At 39.0% G+C, this 8,364-nt stretch overlaps 1 pseudogene; it reads right to left on the reverse strand.

The window, feature by feature from the left end:
- Positions 1 to 5,854: 5,854 nt before the first annotated feature.
- LOC101326845 (high mobility group protein B1 pseudogene) lies at positions 5,855 to 6,469 on the reverse strand (annotated as a pseudogene).
- Between the last annotated feature and the right edge of the window lie 1,895 nt (positions 6,470 to 8,364).

Genomic DNA, 8,364 nt, shown 5'->3' on the forward strand with positions numbered 1-8,364 from the left:
GTTCAGGATAGATCAGACGAGAGAAAGACCAGAGAAAGAGGAAAAAATTCATATTGTGCGGTGATGATTTTGTAATGTATAGAAATACGGAATCACTATGTTGTGTACCTGGAACTAACATAGTGTTATAGATCAATTATCCTTCAATTTAAAAAAATCAGTATACCTCCTGACTAGCCAAGTGCATTAACTGAAAAAAAAACTAATATTGTTCTCCTATTTTGTGTTGATTTTGACACTTCACAAACTTGATCTCATTCTGTCCTCACTCAACTCTATGATGGTGGTATTATTAGCCCTGCTGTAGAAATAACCAGGCTTGAAGAGGCTGGATATATTGCCCATGGTTGGAGAACGAGGAACCAGTAAAGTTAAATAAAAACCTGACTTTGTCTGACTCCAAAGCAGAGATGTGCCAGAGCTGACACATACAGCCTTGTAAGAGCTGATAGTCAAAGCTTCAGGAATTTTATGAGCATTTGTTAAGCACAGCCATTATTAAAAATTAAGTGATGCAGGGCTTCCCTGGTGGCGCAGTGGTTGAGAGTCCGCCTGCCGATGCAGGGGACACGGGTTCGTGCCCTGGTCCGGGAGGATCCCACATGCCGCGGAGCGGCTGGGCGTGAGCCGTGGCCGCTGAGCCTGCGTGCCCGGAGCCTGTGCTCCACAACGGGAGAGGCCACAACAGTGAGAGGCCCGTGTACCGGAAAAAAAAAAAAAAAAATTAAGTGATTCAAACTTACAATAAATAAATTATATTTAAAACAAGAGAATATTCAAAATTAATTACTTCCTAGTTATAATCATTACTTTTGATTAGTGTCTACACTCTTAAGATTCTTTACATCTCTTAGAGCTATAGGGTGGAAATACTAAATAATATTGTGTTACTTCACATCTCTTCCTAACTCCATATTCAGTAAGATCACTTTGATAACTTGAAATTGACCACGCTGGGAATATTTACAACATAGCAATTGGCACATATTACAGTTCAGGGCTTCATTTATCATTTTGCTGATTGTCTAGCCTTAAGAAGGTGGGAAAATGTTCGAAATGTAGACTAAACTTGAAAGTGTGTTGTGTCTATAGCTGTTACATTCTTCATAACACGAGAACACTGAGGGAAGATTCTTTCAGTATTAGAAGACTGTTATCTGATTCAGCAAGGAAATCACTCATGTCATTGACAAACCAGTGAAGTTCCAACATATGTCTTTGCTGTTCACTTTGCTCTTATTCATTAATGTAAACAAAAGTACCAACCAACGTTCATGTCAAAACTGTACTCGTTTGTCAACTGCAACCGTAGGTTGGCTATGGATACAGAGTTAGGGAAAAATCAACAAAAGTGTTCTGTGGGAATCAGTTGGCTATATGGTAATTTACAACAAAGAGTAATATATTTAATAATATTTTAAACTGTGTGCTACATATCCTTTATATAAGTAAAATTTATAATAAACCTATATATGCACATTTTTCTAGAAAACCAGTTGCTAAACATTTATCAGCACTCCAGTGCTCTAAGTTATCATATCACCTTGGCTCCCAAGGAGAGAGGGAGATCAGCCATGCTTTTCTACATCAAGTTAATGAATACCAGCCTCCACCAAACATAGTACATTTATTTTAGGCAAACTATGTTATTTTCTTTTAACCTTTTCCCTGATTTTCTTCTAGGTCCTTGAAATACATCACTTCTTATTTTCAGCCCACATTATGCAAGTATGTAAGACTTCCTCTAATTCTGTAAATAGTAATTTTCTGACTCTGCCTTTTCCTTCAACACACTGATTCATCAGTTCTAAGATGCACATTTTTTTTTCACATTTTAACATCTCTGAAATCGAGAATCCTCTTATAGTCACTGTTGGCCAGGCAGCAGCTGTGTCACTGCTTCACATGTGTGAACTTGGCCATAGCTATTCTATTGGCATCACTGCAGATGAGCTTAGCTGATGTTTAAAATGTCTTTTAAAAGACTGCTCATTGAAATGAAAGGTTATTTTAGTCACAGAAAGGCAGAGAAACACAGCAACAGGGGCACACTGGTAGTAATAAAGCAAACATTCCACTTTGGAGGAATGGCCAAAATTCTAATTCTCCTGTAAAGACCAACCAAGAGCTTTACAGGGCCGAAGAAAGGAAGAGGGCCACAACAAGATGAAGTTGTGTTCCATTTTGTACCTGACATACATATATGCAAAAGCAATGTCAATCATAATACCACCAAGCAAATAAGGCAAATAAAGAGAGGAAAAATAACCAAATCTTTTGGAATAAATCAAAGAAATCTCAAAACGATAAGAAGCTGATATGACCAATTCATGTGTCACCCAGAACTATTGTTAAGGTATGGCTTCACATTTAATTAGCAGCATTTTCCCCTATAAATGATTTATTAAAATAATGGTCAATGGTATTTGAGATTTGCTGAAATCTGACTACTAGTTTTATCTTCCTCTTCCATCTACCAATTTGTATCAAATATCAAACATTGCTTTGCATGTATATCAAATATCTTATGTTTTGGTATTTCACTGGAGAAATGTAACAGCTATTGATACTTTGAAACCAAAAGAATACCACCTCCACATAGGCTCTGTCCTAACTCTGTCATGCCTCTCTTTCAGTCTTCCTTCCTTTAGAATATAACATAGCAACCAACCTCTTCTCTTTTTTTTTTATAAATTTATTTATTTATTTATTTTTATTTTTAGCTGCGTTGGGTCTTCGTTGCTGCGCTCGGGCTTTCTCTAGCTGTGGCGAGCGGAGGGGGGCTACTCTTCGCTGCAGTGCGTGGGCTTCTCATTGCGGTGGCTTCTTTTGTTGTGGAGCACAGGCTCTAGGCGTGCGGGCTTCAGTAGCTGTGGCTCGCGGGCTCTAGAGCGCAGGCTCAGTAGTTGTGGTGCACGGGCTCCGCGGCATGTGGGATCTTCCCGGACCAGGGCTCGAACCCGTTTTCCCTGCATTGGAAGGCAGATTCTTAACCACTGTGCCACCAGGGAAGTCCCCCAACTTCTTTTTTAAAATAACTTTTAGATTGATATATAATACACATACAAACAATGCAAACATTATGAATGTACAGTTCAAAGAATTACTACAAGGTGACCACCATGCAAGTTAAGAAATAGAACATTAATAGTACCTCAGAAACTCTCTGCGGGTCCCCCCCAGTTACTAACTCTACTCTCCTCCCCAAAGATAACCTTCTAACACCATAGATTCATTTTGCCCATTTTTAAATGTTATATACATAGAATGAGATCGTTTATATTATTTTACTTTTGATTTCTTTCACTCAATAACATGTTTCTGAGATTCATCAAAGTTATTGTATATAGTTTAGCTCACTTGTTTTCATGGCTGTATGCTATTTTCTTGCATGAATATACCATGATTCCTTTATCTATTCTACTGCTGATAGACATTTTGATTGTTTTCATTTTAGGGCTATTTTGGGGGGCAGTTACCTTTTTTAAGATTGAAATATATCTGACATATACCATTGCACAAACTCAAGGTGTACATCAGTGTTAATTTGATACATTTAGATACTGTAATATGATTGCCACTGTAGGATAATTAGCATCTCTATCCCATATGTGATGATCCTTAAGACCCATAAAGTGCTGGTCTCTTAGCAAGTTTGATGATTACAATACAATACTGTTGTCTATTGGGCTGAGTAGTGCTGCTATAAACATTCTCAAATCTCTCTTTTCACGCACGTATGAATGCATTTCTGTTAGATATACATCTAGGAGTGGACTTAATGGATCAGAGGGAATATGTCTGTTCAATTTTAGTAGATAACTCCCAAATGCCTTTGACTTATGACAAAGTTATCACTGTAGCACAATAAGAAAAAGGATGATTTTGAAAACAGTTGAATTTGTCCTTACCTCATACCATACACAAAACCCAATTCCATGTGAATTTCAAATCTAAATGTGAATAAAAGAATGCTAAAGCGTCTATCAGATAATTTTTGAGTATAGAAAATATTTGAAAAAACACTTCACTTTTTAAAGGCGCGTGAATAATGCCTTTGGCCGTATGACCATCAATGTAACAAATACCTTTAGCCTGATTCTCACATTGAGTAAACTTCAGGATTAAAAAGGGAGAGTCAATTATAAATAGGGATAACCAAACAGGTAAGGAGAAGCTTCTCTTTGTAGAAATATTCCAGCTAATATATAAAGAAGAAATGATAGAATTAAAATATCACCACTTTGTATCCCCTAAAGAACTAATAATGGATTGAACATGATTAGTGACACCTCAAAAGAAGAGACAACCATACATATTTTTAAAACCTCTACAGTTACTAGTTTATTAGCATCATCCAGGACTCAGATGTTCAGTATTCCTCCTGAAATTACATAAACAAATGCAAATGGAAAGAATCCAAGTCCACATTATATAACAAAACTTCACTCCATCACAAAAGCATGTAAAATTACAAGAACGCTATTTTAAAACACGGGCACTTTAAGAGAATGATAATCTCAAAAACCACAAAATTGCCAAAGTGTTCCCTAAACTGCTAAGCAGACAAACCTATGACTCTAATGAATGAGGCTGAGTTTTGTAAAGAAAATTCAAATTCAAATAAATCAGATAATTCATACTGAGATCACAAAAGCTTAAGTGTCTTCTTCCCTCATGTCTATTTGATTTATAAAGGGGCAGACCATAATATAGGAAAATGTACCTGATTTAAAATGCGGTATACAATTTTAAAAGTTGGCCCAATTAATTAAAAGTACCTTTAGTGGAGGGTCTCAAGTTTCCTAAACAATCCATATTTAGATAAATAGGAGAAGACATTTATAGCCAGCACTTTTTTTCCAGAGCCTTTGCTGGGACTAATGTCAACAAAAAAATTTAATACGTTAGTCTTGTATTTTAAGCTCACGCTTTTGGGGATACATTCTCAGGTCTCTAACGTGGGAACTGCAAATATAGCTGCCGTTCCATGGTAATGGGAGTTAAAGAATGTAGAGTCCTCGTGTAGAGATTAGAACATACTTTTCTATTAGTCCTTCAAGAACAGACTTTCAAACGTTTGATTCTAGTAATCCAGTCCTGTGAGTAGATTGGTTACTCTTCACTTTGTAAATGTAACTGGGCTATGTGACATCTGATATCAACCGATCAAGATCTGCGTTTCAGTTATGGATGAAAACTGTCTCAGTTCAACTTTTATTACCCTCATCACGAATATGCAGGGTGTGTAGACAAAAGCTTTTTATCAGCCAACTGTATGAAAGATAAACATTGTAATGATTAGTCTGATCCAAAATGGCAAAAGCAAAAGACTACCTTCCCCTTAAGAAGAAAGTCTTCAGACCTATGGAAAGGCCAACAATACTAATAAAAAAAAATTGTATTTACTTAGAAGCATTCAGAATGTCAACAAAACAGCTGCAATATCTTTTCTTTTTTTTTTTTTGCAATTATGGAATGGTATTCAGTTAACAGAACAATAATTATTTCGTATAAGCTGCATCAGAGACAACTGAAGATGAAAAAACTACCATCCCCATAGATAACTAATTTGTGCTGTGCGCCCACAAGAACCTGCTTTAAATTTCCATGCCAATTTACAACCCCCGTACCGTACCAGGCAAGGTTAGTGGCTATTGAAAATACCACCAGGACAGGGCTATCTAAAGACACATTCGGTAATGTGTTAACTATACAAAAAGAGACACTGTACAGTTTAAAAACAAATCTTACACAGCCTTACATTTCAATATTTTTCTTTAAAAGGAGTGAGTTGTGTACAGGGGGCTTAAATGCTTTATAGACAAGAAAAAAAAACTGCGCTAGAACCGATTTATTCATCAACATCATCTTCTTCTTCTTCTTCATCCTCTTCATCTTCCTCCTCTTCCTCCTCTTCCTTGTTCTCTTGCTGTTTTCAGCCTTGACGACTCCCTTTTTGCTGCATCAGGCTTCCCTTAAACTCGGTATGCAGCAATATCCTTTTTGTACTCTTCCTTCAGCTTAGCAACCTTCCACTGACAAGGCTGCTTGTCACCTGCAGCAGTGTATTCCACATCTCTCCCAGTTTCTTTGCAGCATCACCAATGGATAGGTCAGGATGTTCTCCTTTGATTTTTGGACGATACTCAGAACAAAACCAGACAAAGGCCGAAGGAGGCCTCTTAGGTGCATTGGGACCCTTGGACTTTTTTGTTTCCCCTTTAGGAGGGATATACGTTTTCATTTCTCTTTCATAACGGGCGTTGTCAGCCTTTGACATGTCTTTGAATTTTCCTTTCTCTTTAGCGCACATGGTCTTCCACCTCTCTGAACACTTCTTAGAAAACACTGAGAAGCTGACTGAAGCATCTGGATGCTTCTTCTTGTGCTCCTCCCGGCAAGTTTGCACAAAGAATGCACAGGATGACATTTTGCTTCTCGGCTTCTTAGCATCTCCTTTCCCCATGTTTAATTATTTTTCCTCAGTGAGGCACAGGGGGGCCCAGTGCCCATCCGGCTCTCCCTTGCCCGGGGAACTGTCTCTATGGAGCTCAACGTACTGCAATGGCTATGACAGCTGGAGCCAGACGCAGCCTCCTGACTCTGTCCACTCTGTCGACAGCCATATATTTGTGTCTGTCTGAAAGAGTCTTGCAAAAGTAAAAGTAAATGTATAGGGACTTCCTGGTGGCGCAGTGGTTAAGAATTCGCTGCCAAAGCAGGAGACACGGGTTTGAGCCCCGGTCCGGGAAGATCCCATGTGCCGCAGAGCAACTAAGCCCATGAGCCACAACTACTGAGCCTGCGCTCTAGAGGCCCTGTGCCACAACTACTGAGCCCACGTGCCGCAACTACTGGAGCCCGTGCTCCGAAACAAGAGAAACCACCGCAGTGAGAAGCCCGTGCACTGCAATGAAGAGAAAGCCCGCACGCAGCAACGAAGACCCAACACAGTCAAAAATAAATAAATAAATAAAATTTTAATAAATAAATAAATGTATAAATCTGAGGACTTCCCTGGCGGTCCAGTGGTTAAGACTTCACACTTCCACTGCAGGGGGCTCGGGTTCCATCTCTGGTTCGAGAACTAAGATCCTACATGCTGTGTGATGCAGCCGAAAAAATAAAATAAAATCTGAATTTATTTATTATTTATTTCTTTATTTACTTATGGCTGCATTGGGTCTTTATTGCTGCACACAGGCTTTCTCTAGTTGTGGCGAGCAGGGCTACTCTTCGTTGCAGTGCGTGGGCTTCTCATTGTGGCGGCTTCTCTTGTTCTGGATCACGGGCTCTAGGTGTGTGGGCTTCAGTAGTTGCAGCACACAGCCTCAGTAGTTGTGGCACATGAGCTCAGTAGTTGTGGCTCACAGGTTCTAGAGCACAGGTTCATTAGTTGTGGCACACGGGCTTAGTTGCTCTGCGGCATGTGGGATCTTCCCGGACCAGGGCTTGAACCCGTGTCCCCTGAATTGGCAGGCAGATTCTTAACCACTGCACCACCAGGGAAGTCCCAAAATCTGAATTTCAAAGAAGTACAAAGGATGGAGGAATATTTTAAATAATGTCACGGGTGGGAAACTGTGTAGGACAAATGACCTGGTTTCTCCAATACTTAAGTTGAAAGGAAAAGAGAGAGAGAGAAAAGGGAGAAGCTATAGATTAAAAGAAGCTTGAAAGGTGTACCAATCAATTACAATATATGGACTTTATTTAGATCTTGATTTGAACAAAGTGTAAAAACAACCAAACATGCAAACCTGAAATGAGTGAATGTTTGATATGAAGCAATTACTGTTCATTGTTAAGGTGTGATAATGTTATTATGGTTATGTCCTTATAGTTAGGAGTTCTTATCTTTTGGAGATTCATGTTGACATATCTACAAATGAAAGGACGTAAAGCCATGGGGGAGGGTAGTATGTGGTGTATAGATGGGAAAAAAAAATGGAAATGAGTGGATAGTTGTAGTTGGGTGATGGGTCCATGGAGTTTCATTATATATTTTCTCTACTTTTATATTTGTTTGAAATGCTCCATAATATGTTCTTAATATAAAAAATTGCCTCCTCCATGGTGCCTAGACCAGCATTTACATATAGTAGGTACTCAGTGAAAAATATGTATTGAAGGAAGGAATTTCAGACAGTAACAGCCTTAGCAGAAGGGGCCATCTGGGCTCCAACACACACTTTCAGTGCTGGTATTCACTCAACATCTTTCATACAGTGACTGCTCACTGCCTTCTGAGAATTCCCATCAAGCCCCTGTTGTATGACAGGAATAGACAGCTGATCAGGGCCGCATGCACCTGGGGTAGCAACCAAGTCACAGGCAGGTGGGCCAATCAGATTCTCTTTC

Source organism: Tursiops truncatus, chromosome 11 (assembly GCF_011762595.2).
Source record: "Tursiops truncatus isolate mTurTru1 chromosome 11, mTurTru1.mat.Y, whole genome shotgun sequence".
Taxonomy (NCBI): domain Eukaryota; kingdom Metazoa; phylum Chordata; class Mammalia; order Artiodactyla; family Delphinidae; genus Tursiops; species Tursiops truncatus.